A 27,810-nucleotide genomic window follows, 5' to 3' on the forward strand; every position below is an offset into this window, starting at 1 on the left:
CTATTATGAAAGGAAACTCAGAGAACAACAGTAGGAGCTATTTCCCTTTACAAGCAGGTTGTTACACCGAAACTGCAGTCTCCTCTTAGTTTCAAGTGTAAACTTGTACAAGCTGCAGAGGCCCATGGGAAATGTAGTCCACTATTTCCCTTGCAAAGGTCTTTTAGTTGTTGTCGGACTTGAAATCCCAAGTAGCATTGCAGACAGGTGTGTTGCGGCATGCCACGGGCAGAAAGGTGTGTCAAAGATAAACTGGCTCTGCTTGACTGTGCAGTCGACTTCCTATTGCTTGCTACGTTCAAGGAGGCAGATACAGCGCAGAGTAAGAATGCGAGTTACAGAGATGCTCTAACGTTTTTGTTTCGTGGCTGAACCTGTTACAATCGTAAGTTTGTTTTAAATATTTCCATATTCCTCTGACACTTTTAAATACAACTGGGGCTGTTGCTTTAAAGTGAGCACAATGTTATCTAAAAGGTGGAATACACACGTTATTCTGGTAGTGTTTGCTTTCTGTTGGGTAACAGCTACTACAGGATGTGTTTGTGTGGCTTTCAGCCATTTCATCTGACCTTGGTGAACCTGTCCCTCGTTCCCGTTTACACCTCCTTCCTTGCCAGTGCAGGGACACGCTGCTGAACAGTGGACGTGCTCCAGAGGTAGTTGGGGCGGGGGGGGGGGAGGTTTCAGTGAAGATTACAGGTGGTCTTAAATGGGCATTCATACAATTGGCCCTTGGATTTAGGGGGATCAGAATGGAGAAATCTACTTTGAATAACATTGCGGTTCTTGTTAAATGTCCAGCTGTAGTGCTATATAAGAGCACTTAAGTGAAACAACCAGTCATGGAGTTTATCCAACTTAGGTTATTATGAAAGTAAATGTGAACATTGACATTTTGTAGATTAATTAATGAAAGGCACCAGTGCTCTGGAGGGAATAGCTGCGATCATTGTTACTTATAAAACCTGTTGTCTTGTCATATGTTTGTCAATGCAATGAGTAGCATTGTCACAATCGATTAGATTGTATTCCATTTTGAAGAAGAAAGCAATCTTTATTTTAATAATGGACACGTCCAGACGCTTTTATTAATAAAACAAGCGAATAAACAGAACTATAACCATAGAAATAGAAAAATACCAACTATAAGTGCACTAAAGGATTAAAAAATAGGGAAATCAGTATATATAGGTAATGGGATATAGCAGCCGTACAGCTGCACGCCAAAAGTGTAACGTTTTTCAGTGCTGGCTTTTCAGAAGCCTGTGCTGTATCTGCTATGATGTGGAGGCAAGACCAGCTTTAACCATTCTGGGGCAGTACGCACAACATTTTTGACGCTTGCAACCTGACTGTCCACATGGATTTCCCATCTTGGAACAGTAAAACAATAATAAATTTACAGAAAACGATTCCAGGGTGACCTCTATGTTTAGAGTCACTTGGTGAACCATACAGCAGCACCGGGCAGTAAGAACTGGCAAAGCATCTGAAAAATGTTGGCCACTGTAAATAAAGCAACACTTTATACCTACTTAAATGTTTTTATAGGAGCTCCCTCCCCGGTGCTAGTCGCCAGCTTGCAGACTGAAAATTATCTCAAGCTCTACACAGGAGAATGTTGTCATGTATGAAATGAAGGAGGAAGTACACCCAGCCAGGAGAAGATTTTGAGAAAGAAATGCTCCAGTGGGGTCAGCCAAGATGTAATTGCTAATGTTTCTAGCCATCGGTTCAACATTTGCAATAAAAAGAAGCCAGTGTTTGAAGGAGGCTAACCCAGAGCTCGCTAAAGAATTTGAAGAATACAGAATGTTTGCCATGAATGGTACATGCACCATACATGTTAGGAGTTGGGTTTCTGGTTGGAATTGGTATGCACCCCATCCAAGCAGAAACCACAATCCTAGCAGGGCAAGTTAGATACTAACCCTAAAATAACCTGTGCTCACCTTATGGTAGCTTGACACACAGCAATCAGACTTAACTTAAGAGGTAATGTATAAAGTATTTGTGCAACAATTCAAACAGTAAAACAGGGAAAAACACCCACACAAAACGAATCCACACCAGGTTAGAAGAATAGAGCTTAATTTAATAAATGAAACAAGACCAAAACAACAAACATCTAATAACTAGAAGTTGAGGTATGCATTTTTAAAGAATAAATGCAAAATAGCACTTAGACGCAATAAGCGCTTAAATGGGATATTTGGTTGCACTACACTGGGACAAAATCAAGAGCTCGGGCTCATGTCCTCGGTGCAAGGTCTGTGTAGCCTTGCTTTGCAAAGCTTCCATCGCTCGACATAATTTCCAATGACACTCCCATCTGAGGCCTTGTTGGACTTTGCATCGCTCAGCATCCAATCTGACGAAGCTTGCTGCTTTGCAGTGAGAGTTGCTTCGCATTGCTTGCCGTTGGTTCCATTGAAGATGTACAGTGAATGTGCATGGTTTTGCACCAGATTTGAGGGAACCTGCAGTTTGGCAATGTAGGGTTCTCTCTGATGCCAGCCAAACGTCCTGGACCTGGGGGGCACCTCTTGAAGTTCAGGGGCTTACTCCAGCAGGGCTCAGACAGGTCCAGTCACAGGTCAACTTGTATTTGCAGGGAGGCCTTTGGAGCTTGGGGCATATTTGTAGCTCACGCAGGTCAGCCAGCGGACCCTTGGAGTCTATGTGGGTAGTCTGGGATGAAGGTAAGAAGGCCCAGACATCCTTCCCAGTTAGTTCTTCAGCAGCAGAGCAGTTCTCTGGCAGCAGGGCAATCCTTCCTCTGTAACTTCCATAGGTCCAGGATCATTTTGATGAGTAGCTCAGGAGGTCCAATATTTATTTCTGGTGTCAGGCTTTGTGCGGGGGTATTCCCTCTCCTCCCCTCACATCTGGTTCTGGAAAGTTGCTCTCCACGCCATATCAATGCTCCAAACTGTCTGAGGGTGACACAAGGCATGCAGGACCATGTTTTAAGGAGACAGCATAAGCACTTCAGCACTAGCTAGTAGTGATTATAGTTGGCAAAGTCCTAATGCAAACAAAAATGAGCCCAGCAAAGCAGGAGAAGTGTTAGGGGGAATGCCACACCAAGGATTTCAGGTGTAACAGTGGATTCACACTTTTCTTGCTGCTAGAGCAGGCTAGGCTGCCTTCGCCATCAATGCCCTGCAAGGCTTCAAAATCTGCATACAGCAACAGACTTTTGGCCCACTACCTCAGTCACCCAAATCCACTGAAGGAGAGAACCCCCCTCTCCATGCTCCCTTCATGCAGGCTCCTGCATCGCTGGAGGCCTAATCATTTTGGGATTGCTTGTTTCTGCCACTCACATCAGAGCATGGTAATAACTTTGTATAGCTAAGCTAGTTACCGCTTTTCTCAGTGCATCACGAGTAGGTGAGCACAGGTTCCTACCATCTTTTCAGGGGCACAGAAAAAAAATGAAATAACATTGTCCACTATGGTCCCGCTCATTTAGTATTCGGTATTTTAGAAACCTTTGTTTCTCTCTGCTACCACAAGTTTGGGGAAGGCGGGAATAGCGTGCAGTGGAGGAAGACTGAATAGTAAATATGTGGAACATGAAATGATAAAGGACACATTTTTTTCTCAGTTCATTTGTGTAAATAGATCGCTTCCAGATAGAGCAGGACAGCCAGTCCACTCCTCCAGTACCAATTGAAGTGATAACAAATGCATGAAGCATCAGTTATTAGCCCAGCAGCATTTAGCCATAGATTCCCCTTTGGGATAGAAAATCCAATTGGCTGTGAACTATTGGCTTTGGCAATGCTTTTCCATTCCTTGTTACAAGACTTCGGCCCCACATTTTGTCCTCCTCGCTTTCTCTACCTTTGGGATGTCAATTTAATTAATAAAGTCAAACTGCCCCATCAGACCTTATCAGTAGGCCTGGTGGAAGAGAATATACTCAGTTCTAGTGGCATATTTATAGTCATTCCTTCTTTTTAATTAGATTGGTCGTTATAACTTTCCCATCCTAGATTTGCTTATTTATTAGTGAACTAATAATATCTGCATCCAAGTTTGTCATTAATCAATCTTTGTAGGCTTCCCAAAGATGGCCAAATCTAACTAATTACTGCATTTGATCAAAACGGTGAACAACATCCTATCTGGTGGATTTGGACATATAATTTAAGGACAGAGTGGAAAAAAGGAAAACAATAACTAAGTCACTCAAGAAAATCTGCTATGAAATGACTCGAGTATTAACTCACATTAGACAGCGCACACAGTTATTTTATCTGATGTATGGGGAGGATATGTGTCTATATGAGCAGGGCATCTGATGGCCAGTTGTCACATCTGCTGATTTTCGAGGTATATGTGGTAATGGTCTAAGGGACTGCCTCCTTTGTGCTTACTTCGGAGGGACCGCTGTATAATAACACCCTGTGACGGACATTAAAGGACCTTTACAGTAGTGACCTGAGGTGCTCCACCCTGTCTGCCCACCTCCGTGGGGCATCTAGTAATGACCTATGATACTACACCTGTGTTCAGCTGGCAGCGTAATGGGAATAGAGCACATAAAGAAATGACTGTTGTGAAGTGTTGTGCTATCAGCACGAAGACTATGTTATTTTCTATGGAAATGGCTTAGAGTAATATTGGCATATTTGACTTTTTTGTTCACATGTTTGCAAATGGAATGCGGCAGTATTTGTGAGTAACGGTGCTACTGTGGATCTGTACCAATGACTGTTGAGCAATTGTGGACATATGAGTGTGCACTAAGATGAATAAGTGATGGTGCGATATGCCAATGCAGCCACGTCTTCCTGGTAATGGTGCAGATCTGGACTGGCACTCACGTGGTTGAGTGCGAATGTAAGCAAGTATTCAACACGAATACTAATGGTGCATCAGATGGTACTAAGTGATGATGCAGTAGTAAATATAGAGTAACAATTACTGAGTGATGGAGCGAATGTTAACATGCATTTAGTATTAATGAGTGAGGGTGCATGTCTGAACTTGCCATAGGGAGTACTGAATGGTCTGACAATCTGTACATGCAAAATGGACGATATTTCTGACATATAGTGGCACAGTGTTGCCCATTACAGTGTGCTTTTTGTCCTGGCATAAAGTAAGTCACTTTTAACATAACACTACTGATGTATGACTTCCTATGATATCAATTGGTGCAAGGATTGCACTTATATAACAGGGGTAATTCTTTACATATATTGTTGGAGTTGTCGATAACTATTAATAATGCTGTTTGAGGCTGTCCATCCTTTCACACTTTTATTGAAACAACCTATACTTATCCATGCACCTTGCCTTCATGTCTTCATCCATTCATGCACTAATACATATTCATCCAACTATGACTTATTATTACATTCAGACACGCACATACACACACACTTGACAACCTATCAATAGTCATTTTCACTTTTCACTTATTGCTTTGCCAATCTATGTTCCAAATAGACTAATTGTGTAGCAAGGTCTAACGCATGAGTCCATAGGGGCCTCTCTCACTATTGTTCTGTGTTTTATGTTAATACTCAATGCAGAGGCATCATGAACCTCCCGCTTCAGCAGCTACAGTGGGGGGTTGGGGGGAGGGGGTTGAGGGGGGGTGAAAAGTGAAAGAACAGATGGATGGATGAAAGGGAGGGTGGATGGATGAATGAAAGGGTGGGTGGATGAGTGCACAATTATACAGATAATGAGAAAAGAAAGGGATGCATGAGTGAGTGTAAGTATAGATGATTGAGCGAAAGGCTTAATGGATGAGTGAAGGGATGGATGGTGAGAGAAAATATGGGTGCATGAGTAATTGAAAGTATGGTGGGCTGAGTGAATGGATGGATAGGTGAAGTGAAAACCTGGATGAATGAATGGAGTAAAAGGGTGGATGATGGATGAGCAAAAAGTGAGATGGCTAGATGAGTGAAAGGACGGATGCTGGGGCGTCGTGAATCCTCAACTTTAGTAGCTACACCAGGGGTGAAGATCTTGATGGGTCTGCAACTTGGCAAAAAGAGGTGAGTGAGTGAAAGGATGGATGGACGTGTGAGTAAATGATTGGATGGATGGATGGGCACATGGATTAATGAATGAAAGGATGGATGAGTGAAAGAATGGATAGATGAGGGAAAGGTAGGGACGTGAATAGATAGGTGAGTGAAAGGGAGGTGAATAGATGAAAGGGTGGACGGATGGGTGAGTGAAAGGATGGATGAGTGACAGGATGGATGATGAGACAAAGGAGGATGAGTGAAAGAACGGATGGATGCTTGAAAGGAAGGGTGGATGGTTGAGTGAAAGAACGGATGGATGATGAAAGAAATATGTAATGGATGGTTGGATGGATGAAAAAGGATGGATGAGAGAAAGAAATGGATGAGTGAAAGAGTAGACGGATGAGTGAAAGGTAGGATGGATGGATTAATGGATAAAATGATGGATGGATAGTGAAAGGATGGATGAGTGAAAGAATGGGTGGATGAGTGAAAGGTTGGCTGGATGGATGAGTGAAAGAATCTGCATGAGAGGGAGGGTGGATGGATGAGTGAAAGAATGGATGAGTGAAAGAGTAGACGGATGAGTGAAAGGTAGGATGGATGGATTAATGGATACAATGATGGATGGATAGTGAAAGGATGGATGAGTGAAAGAATGGGTGGATGAGTGAAAGGTTGGCTGGATGGATGAGTGAAAGAATCTGCATTAGAGGGAGGGTGGATGGATGAGTGAAAGAATGGATGAGTGAAAGGGAAGGTGAATAGATGGATGAGTGAAAGTGTGAATGGATGAGTGAGTGAAAGGATGGATGAATGAGTGAAATGGGAAATGGATGGATGATTGCATGAACAGGTGACAGAAAAAGAGTGTAATTCTTCTTGGTGTCTTGCTATTATCGTAAGAAAGTGAAATCCATCTAATGACGTCTAATTTGTGGAACAATTCGTCATTTATTGTTGCTGGTGGGTTCATGTAGTTTGTTACTGGCAAACTATGCTGTTTAGTTGATAATATGAGTGTTAGATTGTATGTGATGTTCTATTACATATATTACATATGTATTTTTCCCCTGTATGAGGTGGCCAGTATGTCATGACGTGACTTTCTCTGGGCCTGAGTGGGCCACGGATTTCACATCTGGTAGCTGCCCAGAATACTAGTGTGTGAGTGGCATGGAGAACCTATCAAGCCATTTTGTGAAAAGATGCCAGAGTGTGACGTTCGTGTTAAACTGATGAGCGTGCACCATCTAAGCTTTTTCTATTAAACCACTGGTGTGCTGTGCAACTCGGAATGAATTTCTGATGAAGATTCCCCCGGATGCGCCTGTGAGGCAGAGTGACAGTTTTCCCACAGAATGTGTGCCTGAACTTCTCACTCAACACCAGCATGGGACAGACCTCAGGCAATTGGTGTCAATAATCGTGTATCCTCTATCTCGAGACACTGAACTTTTCAGCCTGCTTTCCTGTAGTCAGTCACTTTATTTCTTGGTCATCCTCTTCTGGCAGTAATGGCCTCACTTAGGATTACAATGTCCTGCCCTGATGGCTTATGTCTTTGGTGCCCCTTCATTGTTTTTCTTTACATAGATCAGGACCTGGTTTTACAAAGGCCCAGATTGCCTAACTCTGCATGGAGGGTAAGATGCACTATCTGAACTTTGATAGCCGTGATTTCCCATCCTTCACAGCTTCTTTTTCATCATGGTTGGACTGTTTACAGGTCCAGACAGGTCCAGGTTACCTGCTGAACTGTCATAAGCAGCACCATCTCTTCAAGGGCATCAACAGAATGTGATTAGGCGTTGGCAAAACCTCGCTCACCAACAGTCTTGGATGGAAATCAAAAACGTGGATTTACCTGAATGCCTGTGGCAGGTTTCTGTGTGTTGTAAATTTCTAGGGAATGGACATGTAGTGGAAACCACTGCAGGTTAATAGGGCAGCTGGAGCATGTTCTTCTTTTTGTTCCTGCAACTGCCTTCAGGGTACCAAAGTGCAAGGGAGGGGTGGCATTAGTTTTACCTGGCAGCCACTAGTCTGGCATATCTTGTTTCGAACACCATGTGCTAGTGCGCCTACATGTGGGAGTAAACTTAGTTCCTTTTGTTAGTTTCCAATGGACAAACCTGATTGTCTGTGACAGAATATTGCCTTTGCTGTAGTTTAACGGAGAGCTCCAATAGTAGACTAATGTAACATTAGTTTTTCAAACTGAATACCTTATTTTTTCAAGTGCTCATCTAGTTGACGGTTTTCGTTTTTTCAGATAAGTTACATGTATGGTCTCTACCGAATCTTTAGACTGTGATTGCTCCTGTACATTGTAGTGAACTACTTACATTATCTGCATATCAGATTCTCCCCCTCAGATTCCTCCTATGAAGCATAGGACTCAACCGCTGCTCTGTGATTCCAAACTCTATTTACCTTATCAACTTTATTCTATGGTATTTCTCTGACTTCTGTTTTTAACCCAAACCTCCCAGAACACACTTCCTCACAACTCAGACCAACTTTGGTCGTAGCATAATGCTGCAAAAACCCAGAAACTATCTTGAGGTCATCTCACTGCCAACCTCATACAAACTGTCACTGCACCCATAAGTTAGCATTTTCTCTTATTTTGAAAGCCTCTATTTTCTTTTAATTTATGTGAGCATTTGCAAATGGTAAACTTCCACATTTTACAGCTCAGTGGATTGTTTTCCCTCTATTAAAACTAGCAAACTCAGTGTACAATAGGATTTACTTCCTTTCAAGTATGTTTCTAACTTGATACATTTTACTATTTGCTAAAGTCAAGCAACCTATTGTCTTCCTATTCTTCTTGCAGGAAACATTCTAGAAATCTCTTTATATCTAGAAAACAATGTGCATGCCAACATCCAATTATTCAGTAATACTAATACATTTCATAACTCTGGAAAATGGTATTTTGTGACCATGGCTTGCGTTCAAAAGAAAATCCACTATAGAGAGTTTAAGCCTTAAGAAACTGAGCAAGATTTACCAAGGCTCTATTGAAAAAGCTGATGTTGCCATATTAGACACTCCAGGGCTATTCTCTTTATGTATTGTTACAGTCATGGACACAAAAATGTTTCTAGCTCTTGATTAAGGAGTCTTTTTGCTCCGCAAGACCCATTAAAACAATTCAGACAGTCAGGAGGTCAGTTGTTAATTCAACCATGAAATCTGCAAGAGGATACAAAATTAGTTCCCTCATCGTGAATTGGAAGCACTCAAATGAGCCATCTGAATGAGTCAAATGCCTGGTGAAACAAATGCACAATCACCATAGCAAAAAGACAAACACCCAGAGTCTAGCCACCTATGCTCAGAATCAATCAATAGAAATGTTGGTAATATGCAAGAGCCTAGTATTATATCAACGAGAGCAGCTGAGCTTTTCCTTTTACCGGCCACTCCATGAGCACCTTATAAACTAGCGGTACAATATAATATCACCCACAAACACATTGGTGGCATAACTATCACCAATAACATACAGGGCACAAATATCAATTTTACAGATTTTTAATGTGAAGTCAAAAATGTTGACAACAAAAATGTAGAAAACTACAATTTATCTTAAAACAGGTAAATATAGTTATAACTTTTATACACTACATTAACGTTCAAATATGTATAACTTTAAAAACTAAATTAAAAAATATATATGCTTATAATATAAAAAAATATAATGCTGGGAACCCACCTTTTCTGAGTGGTCACTCCAGATTTCTTGCCTTTTGTTGGCCCTATATTCTTGTTGGCGTTAGAACCCTATAAACTTTACGCATGCTAAGTAGTGGTGAAGTTCCTATGCTCCTCCTTTCAACATGGTACAATTACTGTACTCATAACTGGCATATTTAACATATCTCTACATCTCTAGTACATGGTACAAAGTGTACGCAGGGCTTTTAAGTTAAACATCGGGCCCATAAATGATGTCATAGAACATGCCAGGAGGTATGTAATAGGTGAGGTGATAAGCAGTGCATGGCGGGGGCACAAGTTAAAGTTAGCTCTGCCAACTATACCCAGTGATTTATTTATTTATTTTAGTTCAAAACGTTAATGTTGTCACACATTCACCTGTTACTTTAACCTTTTTTTTCTTCTTTCCAGTGAATTAAGCGTACAGCCAACCCCCACGGCCCTGTGCAGTGGGAGTTGGCTACAGACCCTGGCCTGTATCCAGGCCCTGTGGCAGCCCACCCACTGGGGCAAAAGGTGTATATTAAGGAGAGGGGTCATGCAGCACCCTCCCTGACCTGTAATTGGTCCCGGGGACCCTATCTCCAAAGCCAGTTCCAATAAAAAGGGGAGAGGGCTGTGGGGCCTCCCTCCCAAACCCCTAAATACACTTAAACAAGAGAGGCAGGCATGCAGCCTCCTCTTGGTGCCTTATTAGGCCCCATGTACGCCACCCCCTGGGGATGTTGGAACATTGGTGAACAATTACCAATAATGATGTAACATACCCGGTGGCTCGCCACTGCAATTTGGTACATGCAGGAAAGATTAATAAAATTACATTTTTTGGAATAGACAGGGTGCTAGGTACCCCGAGAGGTGGCGACAGAGAAAGGAAACTGAGAAAGTTGGAATCCGAGTACATCATTTGTCTCAATAGTCGACATCCCTGGGGTTTGAATAAGGACGAGGAACTTTTTGTACATATTGGTTAATTAACGCTTTCCGGTACAATGAGTGATGATGGATAATGGGTGTCAATAGTCGCCTGGGGCTATATTTGATTTGATTATGATCGTTTTTTTGTAAATGTGGCCATCCTACAAACAATTTGTATTGCTATGATGTTTATTTTCAATTTGGAAATTGAATTGAAATGGTGCGAAAGTAGTGTTTAGATTAATAAGTTATTGGTTCTGTGGTAATTTTGTAACGTTATTATGTATATACTGTAGGCTTTATTTGAGGGATGAAAGGAGGTAAAAAAATAAGGAAAAGAGAAAAAGAAGGAAAGAAGGAGGTAGAGAGAGAGAAGGAAGAAAGAGGCAATTAAATAAAAAAATAGAGCCCATTTCTTTGAAATTTCTTTTATGTCTATGACTAGTAAGGGATTGTATATTTAAGGTAGGGGGGCCATGGTTAAGTTTGAGAATTTTTTACTTTTTGGGCCAATGAAGAAGACCGTGATGGTTGAAACGTGTTGCCCTGTTTCTGTATGTGAAATCTGAAATATTGACATTTTGACAAGGATTTTTATGTTGTCTAAATAAACATTCCAGTTTCTTGGAGTGCCAACGTCTGAACTTTATTTGGTGAAATATATATATATATATATATTTTTTGTTTTTTTTTGTGTGTGTGTATGTATGTATGTGTATATATATATATATATATATATATATACACATATATATATATATATATATACACACACACACACATTAAAAGGGGAGGAGGTCGTGCAGACTCCCTTCTTGAGCCATTTTTGGCCCCAGAGACCCCATTCCCTGGGGCCCAAAGTATTTCTAAGGGGAGGGGTGCGAAGACCCTCTCCTGAGCCATTTTCAGGGCCCTGGGGACCCCATCCCCAGGGTTCACAGCATATTTTGGAGGAGGCGGCCATGGCGCCCCCTTCTCAAGCATTTAAAAAGCGTCCACAACCTGAAGTCTCAAATGGGATTCACTGCCTCCATCCTTCACTGATTCTCCTTCTTCTACCTATCCAACCAACGCCAGTTGCTTCATATGGTCCTGGAAAATCCCCATTTTCTGCACAGTTCCTCGGGGTTGCACCTTATTTTGCATTATCGTCATACTCTACATGAGCCTTTGGGACCTTAATCACCAATAACAATATCAAAATTAATCAATATATTGATCATACATAACTATAAACTCTTCAGCACTCTGGACATTGTATTCCTCAAATACTGTCTGCACGTTATCCAGAACTGGATGTACAACACTTACCTGAAACTCAACCTCACTACAACAGATCTTCTGTTATTTGCCAAGAGTACCAAGGAACAATTAGTCCAGACTGATTCAATGTCATGGACCTGGATAGATTAAAAACCCAACTTTCTCCAATCGCCAAGCCACATCTATTCCCTCTGGACACCAAACTCGCCTTCAAGGAACACATTGTACAGAAAACAAAGACAGCCTGCAACGAAAATTTCTCTACTTAAGAAATTGAACCTATTCCTCCCAGAAATTGATTTCAGAACTGCAGGCGAAGGCCTTGTACTCCAGCAATTGGATGGTGACAAATTCTTGCGTCATGGCCTCCTAGACTTCATATTGGCCCCCTTACAGAGTATCTTACATGTTGCTTCATGTGTCATTCAGGGCCAGAAGAAATAAGATGACTTTGTCTCTGTCCTGGTAGAACTCCACTGACTCCAAAGCCTGACTGAACCATCTTCAATACCAGCTGCATTATTTACAAGGCAATCACTTCCAGCACACCTACACTAAAAGTGGATAATCTCACCACCTTTGTTGGCTCTTGGTACAATCAAAGCTAGGATACCATCAGACTGGGGACAAAGAAGTGCAAACAAGATAAAATAAGTCTTCTCAATCTATGTACCCAGGAAATGGAACAGCAACCTTTGTTTCCATGGACTGCTCCAACTTTTTCAAGTTTAGGAAAGAGCTGACAACACACGTCTTTAGCGAACACTACATCATAATGAAGTAACAGTCCACATCTGGTCCCACAACCTAACTTCCCCTCCAATAGCTTATTAACTTTATCTTTTGTTTTAGACCAAATACAGTGATCTCTGTCTTTTGACTAGGTTCTTGCACTATAGATACCACAAACATACACACATACATACATAATTAAATACATCTACATGTAAACATGTAGCTAATAGAAGGAATGAACTTGTTACTTACCTTTTTAAAAAAGGTACAATACACAAAAAAGAAAAAAAGAAATGTTGACATACACCAACTTTATACAACAAAAGATAAACATTAAAAGATGAATAAATAAATTGTTTGTACATATTACACTTCCTACCATCAGCACAAAAAACAATAACACGGCAATTAGTTACCCAACACTTTCAGCAAAAAGCATAAGATTTTCGCTCTAATGAGCCCCATGGCACCAAGAACCTTGGCAACAGAAATGACCAGGGCTAATTGGGTGCCCGTCCTAAGCATACATAGAGCAACTGAGTATTTACGGAAGTCTACAAGTATGCATGCTGGAGCTAACCACTTCCTACGAGGCTCTGCATAAGCTGGACAAACAAACAGGATGTGGGGTAGGTCCTTGTTCTGGATATTACAGGCTAGACACACAGTGGCTCCTCCACTCAACCATTTGCAAGTGAATGATCTTAACAGCAAGGTGCCTATTTGAAACTGAAAATAAAGTTTCTTATCCCTGGGTATCAGAACCTTGTCCCAGAATTCCTCACACCTGATTTCACATTTAAAATTGATAATACACAAGATAACTTAAAGCCAGCAGCAATTTCTGCTTCTACAGCATCTACCATTGCCAAGTAGAGCTTTTTCAAATCATTCTTGGGTGGAAAATAGCCCCTGGGCAATCCCACAACTCGGACACCCCTAATGTATACAACATGTTTTAACACACCTGATCAAAGATACTCTGATGAAGCAGTCAACTTTTAGTACAGCCTTAAGAGCTTCCTGATAGTGAACTACTTCAGGAGTAGACCAAAGGCGCCTCCAATACAAAAGAGGACGCAATCCAGCTTTACGTGCCAGCCCTCTAATACCCAAATCCATGAAAAGAGGGATCAGCTGGGTACTCTGTGGGCTAGAAAGTAGGCTCCTCATGAAATTATTTTCTACTTTAGGTAATTCCAAAATACTAGAGAACCCCCACAGTTCCCCACTATATAGGGTGGAACTCGAGGCCTTAGCCTCGCAAATCTGTAGGGCCGGGCAAATTGTATGTGAAGCAGAATGTTCTTTAGTTAGCACACCCATAAATTGCTTTAATTTAGTGGCTGCTTTTGTAATATGTGGCATCCACATCATTCTATCGGAGATGATTTCCTAAATAAGCGAAGAAGTGAACTGTCTCAAGTTAAGTACCTCCCAGGGTAATATTTCCATTGAATGATTTATGCGGATTAAATGTCATTCGTTTGGGTTTAGATGTGTTGATCTCCAGCCCACGAGTATGACAGAACTCTTCAAAGTGAGTTAGGAGTTTCTGCAACACTCTTAGGGTTTTTCGGGATCACAGAATATCATCCCCAAATAGGAGTATCGGGACCTTATTTGCACCAGGTACAAGAGTATCTGACTCCACCTAGGCCAGGAAAGAGACAATTTCATTAATAGCGAAAATAGGCTGGATGCCAGCACACAATCTTGGCATGCTCACCTAGAGTCTGGTATATTGTGGGTCAACTGGCCTTGGTCACCCCACCTAACGTGCATAGTTGCCCTCATGTAAATGTACAATTAGTGAAAGAATGTTGGAGGGCATTGCCATTTCTGAAAGGACCTTCCACAAATCAGCTTGTGGAACTAGATTGAAATCTGATTTTATATCTGTGAATGCCTCGGAGATTACCCTTGCCAATACAACAAAAACCTAAACACTTGAACTATGGTAGAGGTTTTCTTACAAAATCCAGCTTGCAACAGGAGAAGGATTTCATAATCGGACATCCAATCCTGAATTGTTCGAAGATGACCTCGGCACAAAAGTTTCTGCTGGTGATCTATCAAGCTTATAAGCCTGTAATTGCTCGGTAGGGACCTATCTTCCTTTTTGTGTATCAGCATAATTACAGCACCCTCCTGGGAATCTGGGATAGGAGCCTCTGCTGCTGTTGTGTTCGCTATAGTGAGAATATAACTAGACCAGGATTGCCCATAGATTAAAAACAGATCACCTGAGACAACGGCTGGGCTGGGGGCCCTTCTACGTTTAACCACGTCAAGTGAATGTACAATGTCTGACAGAACAAACGTCTGTGTAAGAGGAAGATTAGAAAAAGAGATGGAATAAGAGTTGGACTGGTCAACTGAGGCCAGACATTGCTCTTGAACCAGACTGGTAGAGTCAGAAAAATACAAATGACTGAAGTAGTCCACCCAGTCTGCGGGAGACTCTTGTGCAACCAGTTTCCAACATTTAAAACAATCCTCAGCAAAAGATGCATACTTTAGCGCCACCCACCATTGGTCATCCCTATCTTTCCTGGCTTTACAAATCGCCAGCTTGTAGGATTTTATGAGTATGGGCATTAAAGCTGTGTTCTGGGATGTAACTGCTTTAACCAGTGACACATTTAACATGTGGCATTCCTTATTAAACCATTGCTTCCCTTTGGGTTTAATGTTTCAAGGTTTACTGTCAGTATTAAGATGAGCCGCTATACTCTTAAATAAAATGGTATATAATGCTAACAACTGGTCATTAAAAACTGGATGATCCTCCTCTACAGAGGCAAGTACATTTTTAAGATCAGCATTCACTGCACTCAGTATGTCAGGGCGAGCTACCAACTGTTGGCATTTTATATTGTGTATATCATTAGTAAAGGTTATGTCCCTCATATTTGTGGTATTGTCGTTGCCTGTAAGGTTTTCCCTACACAATATTTGCATTTGCACAGAAGAGGGATTATGATTACTCTCTATCCTCTCTAGCACCACCATATCAATAACAGTTGGTCACAACCTTAAATTGACTAAACAATAGCCTATTCTATGTTAGTGGCCTATGCTGTTGTACATATGACAATCCTTTGGATCAGAACATGTCCGTCCATTCATGGCCCTTAACCCGAACTCAGTGGTTAAGGCTTTTAACTAGACTGAAGCTTGTGGCGACCTTTCAACAGGGGGGATGTTCAACAAAGGAACAGATCACACCATATCCTCTACGTGGGTAATGTGAAGGTCATCCAAGTCAAAGGGCTCAAAGATGAAGTTAAAGTCACCAGACACAATAAGATAAAAGTGCCGGGGACACAAGGAAAGGATTCAAGAGTGAAAAGAGTAGGAGATACCATGCTGCCTCTTATCCATCTTACATAGACAGTAAAAATAATTAAACCCAAATCAGGCCCAAATTCCAGCTGGATGTCCAAAATGTATGGAGAATCAATAGTTAACTGTCGAACACAACAGTTCACCTTGTTTTAACCCAAGTGGTTAAACCACCCGATGGCCTAACCCTCTCACTAGGAAGCATCCGTACAAAATAATGACGGTATCCTGACCTGTGAATTGGGTCCAAAGCCCATGTCTTCTAAGGAAGAGATATGTCATAGTCATCAAACATTTGCTTGCAGGTTGGAAGAAGAACCTTAGATGTCAAACCTGCTACAATGAAGGAAACAAGGCATGCCCCAATATATTGTGATGCCATTAATTATGTAGTTAAAACCATGGCCTGAGTGAAATCCACATTCAAGATATCTTTTGATGAAAAACAATTGGAGCTGAGTACACCGTTGGGGGCAAAGCCAGCAATGGATATAGATTTAAATCCAGAGACCATCGAAGAATCAAATAAACATGAACTATATGGAGTTGTTTGCTCGTGTCCAGTTACAATCATACAAACATAGATGGAGGTTGTGGGTGAGGGAAGAGGAAGGCCCAAGGACAGATCAGACATCTCTATAGGTCGATCATTATCACTAAGACATTAAGAGCGACTCACTGGGCATAATGAAGATTGCATCCTGTGGCGGTGGGTGGGCCCTGGATACTTGAAATGAACTTGAGTTGATCGGAAGACATGTTCTAGCATCCAAAGCCATCAAGTTGTCATCCAAGCTCTTATCCCTGAGAGTTAGTTTGTTTGTGTCATACTGGGAGTGAGAGTCAGTTCTCCTGATAGCCCCAACCGTGTCGTCAGGAATGACAGAATGACAACCTCTAAGATGTCGTAATTAGTGTGTTAGCTCGTTTTTGATGGATTCTTCTCCCTCAATGTACAATGACATATATAAGTTAGGGACATTGACCATCAAAAACAATATTAGAAATGTTTTGTCCACTACTGACTGGATGTACTAAAATCTACTAGACCACTCACTAGTTTTATTTTATGAGGTCGAGCTATTTTTAGATTTCACTTGACCCTCCTGGTGAGTGGACAAAGAAGAGGTGTTTTGTTCAGTCAGAAACTGAATTAGCTATTAAGATGCTTTTAAATCTTATTTTTGTCACATTTGCTCTGTGTTCAGAGACGGAGGTCAAAAGTCAGTTTGTCTTCCTGCAATGCAAACACTATTCCTTGTGACTGCAGAGTTCCAGGATTTTGTAAGGTGAACTGTCTGACCTATGTGAAATGAAAAACTTTTGTTATCCAGTCTTTCCTACCACACAACAGTTATATAACTAAGTCATCTTTACAAACATTTCAAAATATATTTCAGTAGCTGTGAAAGACCTTTTTTTGTAATTCTTTGTGATTAAAAAATATTTTAATAGGATGAAAAAAAAGTCAGAACACTTGGTGATGTGAAAATGATAAATGTTTTCCAAACCCAATTTTCACAGATTATTGTTAATACACTACATAGTTTTATCAGTAAAGCTGCAAGTTAGTGGGAAGGTTTTTGGACATTTACTGTCAGTGCGCTACCACATCATGCTTTAGTAATATATTTATTTAAAGTGAGTGTTTAAACATAAACTGAGAAACACTCCTGCCCTGATGGCAAAGCTATTAGTAAACTAAGAGGCAAGTCATGCATAGATCATGTGTACCCTACATGTGGGCTAGATTTATTTTACATGAAGCAAACATTTAGTGTATTTAATCAAACAAAAGAGGATTTTTTTTACAGCAGTAATGCTGAACTCACATATTTGAAGGTACACTCATGTGAGAATGAAGAAAAAGACGACTGTAAAATATAGTATTTTTCTAGGATCACACAATTTGAGGCCCATTTTCTGGTCAAGCACTTTACAGTTAGGTCGAGTAGATTATTCAAGCTACTAGACCTGCGGATCTAGTAACATTTTTATGATTTTTTGAGGCCTGGGCTGGCTATGCCATTGCGAGTACATCTGGGAAGCAAGCAGCGATCTACTAAAGCTTGATTATCCCTTGGCCTCCCGGAGTAAGAATCACTACACCTAAAGCCCTGACGATAAGCCCCCAATCTACTCCAGTCAGAAGAAAGAATGGGGGAAGGAACAGGTTCTGATGTAACACAATGGTTATAAATAGGAGGAAGATTCTTGTTTTCAAACGACAGGGGCAAATTGGGTGGGACCGTCGATGATCCATTATTATTTGAGTCTAACATATGCACATTAGTTGGTATGTGCTCCCCTTTGGAAACTAACAGCTGTTTAACAATAGAGGTCAGTGAAACAATCATAGGTTTTAACTCAGCCACCTCATCCTTCAAATCCTGTACAAGGGAGACATACTGCATCTGTAGGGAATGAGAGAGCACATTTGTGACAGGGGCCACTGCAGAAGGGGGCTGGTTAGAGGAAAAGTCCTGCTCATCCAGCACATCGCTCAACAGATCAAAATGATTTCTGCATGGCAATACATCATCACCAACACTCACCTGCAGATCAGCCTGACACAGTGGTGGTTGAGCAGAAATTAAGGCCCTCATTACAACCCTGGTGGTCGATGTTAAAGCGGTGGTAACACCGCCAACAGGCCGGTGGTAAACAAAATGGAATCATGACCACGGCTGAAACCACCAACACATACAGCCACTTTAACACACTGACTGCCACGGCGGTAGCAACAAACACCACAGCGGTAACCACCAACAGCCAGGCGGAAGACAATGTACCACCCACAGCATTACAACAGGTCTATCCGCCACCTTTTCCGGGGCGGTACCAACACCATCAAAAGCACGGAGGAAACGACTCACCTCTCGACACTCCATGAAGAACCACGACGCCATGGAGCCCGAGCTGCACATTTTTCCAATGCTGGTGTACCTCCTCATACACCAGGAACACAAACGCCGGCGAAGATGACCACAGTGAGTACTGCACCTAGCAAACAAGGGAGGAGGGAGAAAAAAGAGAGTGACACACGCAACACGCAACACTCCCGCCCCCAACACCATACACACAAACAGATACAACAACATTAGATATACACCCCATAGCCCTCAGGAATAACGCAAGGACAAGAGGAATGGATTAAAATGAGTGTAATAGTACAATTTTAGATAAATACGTACTTGAACAATAAACAGTATGTACAATATATACAAAAGGAGAGACAATGCCCACTCCAAAATGTCCGTGGCCCACGGGGCCATAACACATAGGCCAAGGCCACACTTGACTCCTGCCTCAATACGGAGAGAACACTGCAGGGGCATCAGGTCGAAAAAACACCGGCACCTCAGGCGGTCGGGGAATGGGGGGTACCTCAGGCAGAAGATGGTACAATGCCACTGGCCTGGAGGGGTTCCACGCCCACTGCTTGGTTCTGGATGGTGCAAAGCCACAGTCTCCTTAGTGGGTGGTTTTCCCACTGCTTGGCCCTGGGAGTGCAAAGACCCAGTCTCCCTAGTGGGTGGTTTTCCCACTGCTTTGTCCTGTGGAGTGCAAAGCCACAGTCTCTCAAGTGGGTGGTTTGCCCACTGCTTGGTCCTGGGGAGTGCAAAGCCACAGTCTCTATAGTGGGTGGTTTTCCTACTGCTTGGTCCTGGGGAGTGCAAAGCCACAGTCTCTATAGTGGGTGGTTTGCCCACTGCTTGGTCCTGGGGAGTGCAAACCCACAGTCTCTGTAGTGGGTGGTTTGCCCACTGCTTCGTCCTGGGGAGTGCAAAGCCACAGTCTCTTAAGTGGGTGGCTTCTTCACTTGTTATGGAGGGGGCTTTGTTCCCAGTGTGCTTCATCCTGCCACGGAGGGGGTGAGTGGATGCCTTCTTCCACTGGTTCTGGAGGGGTCTTTGTGCCCAGTGTGCTTAATCCTGCCAAGGAGGGGGGTTAGTGGATGCCTTCTTCCACTGGTTCTGGAGGGGGCTTTGTGCCCAGTGTGCTTCATCCTGCCAAGGAGGGGGGTTAGTGGATGCCTTCTTCCACTGGTTCTGGAGGGGGCTTTGTGCCCAGTGTGCTTCATCCTGCAAGGAGGGGGTGAGTGGATGCCTTCTTCCACTGGTTCTGGAGGGGGCTTTGTGCCTAGTGTGCTTCATACTGCCAATGAGGGGGTGAGTGGATGCCTTCTTCCACTGGTTCTGGAGGGGGCTTTGTGCCCAGTGTGCTTCATCCTGGATGGGGCAAGGTCACAGTCTCTCACCTGGGTGTCACACCTACAGGTTTTGCAGGGGCCAGGATGCACTACAGCCCATGTAGTCACTACTACACACTGCTCGCCGGCGGTGACGGCTGCTCAGTGGATGGCAGTTGCGCTGCATGTGGCGGTGCTGTCAGTGGTGGTGGTAGGCTCCAGCCCTTCACCTGCAGCCTTGGACGGCTGCCCACTTGGGCTGCTGCTGCTGGCAGTGGTGCTGCTGGCGGCAGGGCAGGTGACGGTGCTGGCTGCGGTGCAGGTAGTGGTGCTGGCTGTGGTGCAGGTAGCGGTGCTGGATGCAGTGGTGGTAGGCTCCAGCCCTTCACCTGCAGCCTTGGCTGGCTGCCCACTGGGGCTGCTGCTGCTGCCATTGGTGCTGCTGGCGGTGGGTCAGGTAGCGGTGCTGGCCGCGGTGCAGGCCGCGATGGTGGTAGGCTCCACCCCTTCACCTGCAGCCTCAGATGGCTGCCCACTGGGGCTGCTGATGCTGGCAGTGGTGCTGCTGGTGGCGGGGCATTTGGCGGTGCTATCCGCAGAGCAGGTAGTGGTGCTGGCCGTAGTGCAGGTAGCGGTACTGGCCGCGGTAGTAGGCTCCAGCTCTTCACCTGCAGCCTCGGACGGCTGAAGTGCCATGGCTGGTGTTGTGTGCCCCTTCCTGCCCTTGGCAGATGGTGGTGTCTCCTTCATTCTGCCAGTTGGTGTTTTTTTTCTTGCCCTTGCTGGCAGGTGGTGCCTCCTTCCCCTTGCCGGCTGGTGGTGCCTCCTTCCCCTTGCCGGCTGGTGGTGCCTCCTTCCCCTTGCCGGCTGGTGGTGCCTCCTTCCCCTTGCCGGCTGGTGGTGCCTCCTTCCCCTTGCCGGCTGGTGGTGCCTCCTTCCCCTTGCCGGCTGGTGGTACCTCCTTCCCCTTGCCGGCTGGTGGTGCCTCCTTGCCGGCTGGTGGTGCCTCCTTCCCCTTGCTGGCTGGTGGTGCTTCCTTCCCCTTGCCGGCTAGTGGTGCCTCCTTCCCCTTACTATGTGGCGGACCCATCTTGGCCTTACTATGTGGCGGACCCTTCTTGGCCTTACTATGTGGCGGACCCTTCTTGGCCTTGGCAGGTGGTGCTGACACACTAGCTGTGCTGATGGCTGCCTTCTTGGAGCCTCTCACACCTGCAGTAGCTGCAGAAACCAAAGTGGCTGTGGACTTGGTGGCTGAGGTGCTTGGCTGGGTTCGGGAAACCCTGGCCCGAAGTGAAGGACGGGGGTAGGGAATAGGTCAATGGTGGCGAGGAAAAGCTTCTTGGGGACACTGGGGCGGGAAGAGGGTGAAGGTTTGGGAGTGGAGGAAGAGGGAGCGGTTTTAGGAGTTGTCAGTCTGCTGTGTTTGGTTGCAGGTGCATGGGCTGGAAGCTGTTGTGAGGTGGATGGCTGTTGGGTGTCTGTGTGCTTGTGTAGTTTGGGAGGAGGGGTCACAGACACAGAGGGAGAGTACACAGGGGACGTGTGCATGGATGTGGGAGTGGTGACTGCCAGTGTGGGGCGTGTAGTGATAGGTGTGCTGGTGATGGAGTTAGTGGATGAGGAAGTAGTGCTAGCAGGTGTGAGTGGAGATGCTACTGGAAGGGAGGTGGATGACGAGGAGGAGGGGGACACAGTGGAGGCAGTGGATGTTGTGGGGTCTGCATGTGGATGGTGCTTGTGTGAGTGTCTCTGGGATGAAGTGTGGTGCTTGTGTTTGCCTGAGCCACTTCTGTGTGTTGATTTGGGTGAATGCTGGTCTGAAGGTGTTCTTGGGATAGGCTGGGGTTGAAGGGATTGGGTCTGGGTAGAGGGAGTTGGAGGCGGGAGGCTCGAGACAGGGACAATGGCTGCCATCAGTGAGTTGGCCAGAGCCTGGAATGCTCTCTGTTGGGCCACCACGCCAGAGTGAATGCCCTCCAGGTATGCTTTTGTTTGTTGCTAATGCCCTGCTAGACCCTGGATGCATTCAGTATGGTTCTGCCCAACAGAGAGGGATCTCAGGAGGTCAATAGCCTCCTCACTGAGGGCAGGAGGGCTGACTGGGGCAGAGCCTGAGGTGCCTGGGGTGAAGGAGATACCCAGCCTCCTGGGTGAGTGGGCACAGGAAACATGCTGAGGGGCTGCTGGGAGGGCGATGCTGGTATGGGGTGGTGGATGTACCTGTAGTTGGGGTGGGGACAGAGGTGTCCGCCACTGCCAGGGAGCTTCCATCGGAGGAGGAGTCTCTGTCTGTACTGTCCCCTCCTGTCTCCGCCGTGGTGCTCCCCTCGCCCTCTGTCCCACTGTGCCCTCACCATTGGTGGATGCCCATGTGGGATGCAGCTCCCTCCGTCACCGGTGCCTCTGCTCCTCCGCCAGATGATGCTAATGCACACAAGAACAGGGTGGCAAAACAAAAAGGGTGGGGAGACAGAGGATACACTTGGTCAATGCCAGCAACAACACTACCGTTGGCGTACACAACTCACAGGGAACAGCCCTATGCACTAGGCCATACACTACTGTTACAATGCTAGTCACTAGCCCATGGGGTACAATGCCTAATGCCATTAGCTACACACCTGAAACCCACAGGACCCTGGCCAGTAGTAGATGCCCACCAACATTATTGTGGTTGGAGTGCATCTGAGCTTGCCCATCATGGAACCTACCCTGCCATGTTCGCCCTGGCCTACAGGGAGTGCAGAATTATTAGGCAAGTTGTATTTTTGAGGATTAATTTTATTATTGAACAACAACCATGTTCTCAATGAACCCAAAAAACTCATTAATATCAAAGCTGAATATTTTTGGAAGTAGTTTTTAGTTTGTTTTTAGTTTTAGCTATGTTAGGGGGATATCTGTGTGTGCAGGTGACTATTACTGTGCATAATTATTAGGCAACTCAACCAAAAAAAATATATACCCATTTCAATTATTTATTATTACCAGTGAAACCAATATAACATCTCAACATTCACAAATATACATTTCTGACATTCAAAAACAAAACAACAAAAAAATCAGTGACCAATATAGCCACCTTTCTTTGCAAGGACACTCAAAAGCCTGACATCCATGGATTCTGTCAGTGTTTTGATCTGTTCACCATCAACATTGCGTGCAGCAGCAACCACAGCCTCCCAGACACTGTTCAGAGAGGTGTACTGTTTTCCCTCCTTGTAAATCTCACATTTGATGATGGACCACAGGTTCTCAATGGGTTTCAGATCAGGTGAACAAGGAGGCCATGTCATTAGATTTCCTTCTTTTATACCCTTTCTTGCCAGCCACGCTGTGGAGTACTTGGACGCGTGTGATGGAGCATTGTCCTGCATGAAAATCATGTTTTTCTTGAAGGATGCAGACTTCTTCCTGTACCACTGCTTGAAGAAGGTGTCTTCCAGGAACTGGCAGTAGGACTGGGAGTTGAGCTTGACTCCATCCTCAACCCGAAAAGGCCCCACAAGCTCATCTTTGATGATACCAGCCCAAACCAGTACTCCACCTCCACCTTGCTGGCGTCTGAGTCGGACTGGAGCTCTCTGCCCTTTACCAATCCAGCCACGGCCCCATCCATCTGGCCCATCAAGACTCACTCTCATTTCATCAGTCCATAAAACCTTAGAAAAATCAGTCTTGAGATATTTCTTGGCCCAGTCTTGACGTTTCAGCTTGTGTGTCTTGTTCAGTGGTGGTCGTCTTTCAGCCTTTCTTACCTTGGCCATGTCTCTGAGTATTGCACACCTTGTGCTTTTGGCCACTCCAGTGATGTTGCAGCTCTGAAATATGGCCAAACTGGTGGCAAGTGGCATCGTGGCAGCTGCACGCTTGACTTTTCTCAGTTCACTTTGCGCCTTGGTTTTTCCACACGCTTCTTGCGACCCTGTTGACTATTTTGAATGAAACGCTTGATTCTTCGATGATCACGCTTCAGAAGCTTTGCAATTTTAAGAGTGCTGCATCCCTCTGCAAGATATCTCACTATTTTTGACTTTTCTGAGCCTGTCAAGTCCTTCTTTTGACCCATTTTGCCGAAGGAAAGGAAGTTGCCTAATAATTATGCACACCTGATATAGGGTGTTGATGTCATTAGACCACACCCCTTCTCATTACAGAGATGCACATCACCTAATATGCTTAATTGGTAGTAGGCTTTCGAGCCTATACAGCTTGGAGTAAGACAACATGCATAAAGAGGATGATGTGGTCAAAATACTCATTTGTCTAATAATTCTGCACTCCCTGTAGGGGCGCCCACAACCCCCACCCAGTTAACACCTTAACGTGCGCAAAGTCAAGAATCTGAATCTGTACTCACCCCCTTGTGGCTGCTGTGATGCCTTCAAACACCCATCCAACTCCGGAAAGGCCACCGCCAGGATGCGAAACATCCGGGGGGTCAGGGTACGACGGGCACCCCTTCCTCGCTGGGAGGCCAGCTCCAGCTCATCACTCAAGATTAGGTCACCTAGAAACAGTGCAGCCAACCTCTGCACAGGCATATAAGCAGCGGCTCGGGAAGCTGTGCATATGGTTCCCCAACGGTTACGCCGCAGATGCATGAAGTTGCTCCCTACCCCAGCCCAGCAAATGAGCAGGGTGCACGAACCACAGCTGGCGCACAATGTGCCTCCACCTTCTATATCCAGCAAAAGGCAGTGGCGGTACAAAGAGGCACAGTTGCCCCGAAACAAAAAGCAACCAACAACAACGATGTGTGAGCAATCAAAGCAGGTGTGCGCAAACCTACTCATGTCACTTACAACCAGCATGCATGGCCGCTTCACGACATGAACAATAATAGATTGAGGTGGTGGGGAGGATTTTATATATATATATATATATATATATATATATATATATATATATATAATATACAGGTAGGACTATCATGCCGTGGCTGTCGCAGGGACGAGGAGTACATCATGAGGGGGTAATGCGTTTCCCAACTGCCAAGGTTTATTCTAGCATCTTAGTCCGATTTCTTGATGTCTCACCGATAGCAATGGAAAAAAACATGCAAATTCCGTGTCACAGTGGGGAACGATTTTAAGACTGAGCAGGAGGCAGAAGCGCATTTATGAAGTGTTCCGCACACAGTTCTTACAAAAATGAGTGGGACATTATCTGTGTAGACAAAGAAGGACAAAATCACAATAGAGTGGAATGGCACCCCAGGAGGCGATGTCAAAATGTTGACCTCCCCCAATAAACTACAATGTTCATGAGTATAGATTTAAAGAGGTATGCATACATTGATAAACATTTAATAAATAGTATATATAGTAGAGACAAAGAAATGTGTACTTAGCTACTAAGAGGCAAACATAAATTAAAGAATGCAGGGATTGCAAAGATATGCAATGCATCCTTAGGACATTATTATTATTTATATTTCAAACTCGGTTTCATTCCAGGACTTCGATATAAAGGCAATTGTTAATGATACCTTAACAAATGTGACGTGGTATGATTTTTGTCATCATTTCTAGGTCTGGCGTTAGGGATGATTATTATTATTATTATTATATTTTTTTTTTTTTTCTAATCCTTAAAAAACGTACATTCACATGTACATACATGGGCTTTTCATCAGCTTTCTTTACCTATTTGTCCATTGTCGTGCCAATCACAAGTTGCTTCCGCCCACCACAGTATACAGCATTGGCTCCTCTCTGTGAGCAACATATTTTGCCTCTGCACAATGTGCACCTGTGCTTAAAAAGTAGCCTTCTTCAGTGACTGCTGGAATTTGTGGGCCAATGTGTCCGTACTGATAAAATAAAGGCTTTATAGGGTTTTAGCATATGACTTTGTATTTATTTATTACTTCTCGAGGGTCTGCCAGCTCATCAGATGGTGCTACTGGACCCTGATTTGTTTCGCGAGAAGGCTCACAATCGCAAATGGTGACTGTAGTGTTGCAACGGGATCTGTAGACACTTTCCTCCATTCTAGTTTAGTTCTGTGAATATCCTAAATAGCAAAGTGTCTGGTCAGCCCGGGATTAGCTTCTCACTGGAGCTGGCTGTCCCTTCCCTTCACCAGTGTCCACGAGAAGCGCAGTAAGTGACCTGCTTTTATTCACTGCTGTTTGCACTGGTATCACAGAACTGAAAAATTATGTTACAGTTTTGCACCGAGTCTAAGTCATTGCACGGGTTACAGTATTTGAGCAGTGCAATGTCCTGCTATTTAATCCGTGGACACGAATGCTGCAGTTTTAATGTACAAGTTTGCTCAAATGCACTAAAGCCAATTACACGTTGGGCTGTTATTTTGTACCGACCTTTCCCCTTTCTATAGCTTTTTTACAAATTGAAGATTTAAATGATGAACATATAAAATAGTTTGAGATATGCACTGCAATTTTTTTTTTTAAACGAACTTTCAAATGCTCCCAAAATAGAGGTAGTTTGAAGATATTGCCATAGAGTAATTTTCCAGCCCTTCCACTCAAAATTTTGACTTATTTCTGTCTTGAAAATGGTTACATTTAGAAATGTTTTAAGTCAAATGCCTCCACTCTAACTCCAAGGCATCCCATACGGAACGCACCCCGAGCAATAGGCTGAGAGCAGGGTTGGATTGGAACTGACAATAGGCCTGAGCACCATAATATAAATGGTTGAAGTTAGCAAACCCGATAGCTAATAAAAGTGTGCCACATTTGCAAATCAGGCCAATACTTTATTTGTATGGGTATTTTGCAAGCTATGGGAGATTTTCTGCAGGCAAATTTTGTGGACATATCCTAGAAATCAACTGTAAAAACTGCCCCACCTGGCCATAAAACAGGTCCACAAACTGGTAAAAAAAAACCTGCCCACACACTGATCAGTGAGACCAGCTCATTGGGCACTGCCTGATTGCCCATAGGCTAGTCTGACCGTGCCTCAGAGTATGAGGGGAGGAGTCGCACAATTAACTATGTACCATGCCTCAGAGGCTATCACTTGCCAAAACAACACCCATAAAAGCATGCCTAGCCAGGTTGTGCCCTTGCGATGCCAGAGTACAACGCACGCATGGGATCAGTTAATTTATTCACTACAGTGCTTCAAGAAAAGCATCAAGAACAGATATACTTTCTATCTTCTCGGGGTGTGTAAATGACCAGGATCCAACATTTAGAATCCCGTAGCGTTCAGAGGCACATAGTTCCCAGCACTTTTATCTTTCTTTTGATGTTTTATGGGCAAAATGAACTATCCCCCCTGTGAAACAGAGTCCTATGCTAGGTCTCTCATCCAGTGCTGGATGAAGGGCTCTTCATTGGTAGATGTGGGTTGTAGTTCGAGACACTGGAATTATGCAGCAATGAGGACCACATTTTGCGGCATATGGACTAAACTATACATCGTCAAAGGACAAATCATGCCTCTTAATGTGGCACGTTCTTTAACAGTAGTCTTACACAATTTAAAGGTTTAAGCACAATATTAAAATCGAGGCACAAACTTCACTTCATTTGTACCAATTTAAACCTGAGTGAAGCCATCAGCACCTGAAAGGATGGCAGTTACCATTGCCAATTTGCCGTTTGCCTCGCTCCACTACCTCATTTCACAC

At 44.0% G+C, this 27,810-nt stretch overlaps 1 protein-coding gene across 1 annotated transcript in view; it reads left to right on the forward strand.

The window, feature by feature from the left end:
• Positions 1-222: 222 nt before the first annotated feature.
• Positions 223-27,810, forward strand: part of MACC1 (MET transcriptional regulator MACC1) — a 132,152-nt gene continuing 104,564 nt past the window's right edge. The window contains exon 1 of the mRNA XM_069211687.1: positions 223-385. The gene's annotated coding sequence lies outside the window, so the exon portion shown is untranslated. The remainder of the gene's footprint in view (positions 386-27,810) is intronic.

Source organism: Pleurodeles waltl, chromosome 10, assembly GCF_031143425.1.
Source record: "Pleurodeles waltl isolate 20211129_DDA chromosome 10, aPleWal1.hap1.20221129, whole genome shotgun sequence".
NCBI classification, from domain to species: domain Eukaryota; kingdom Metazoa; phylum Chordata; class Amphibia; order Caudata; family Salamandridae; genus Pleurodeles; species Pleurodeles waltl.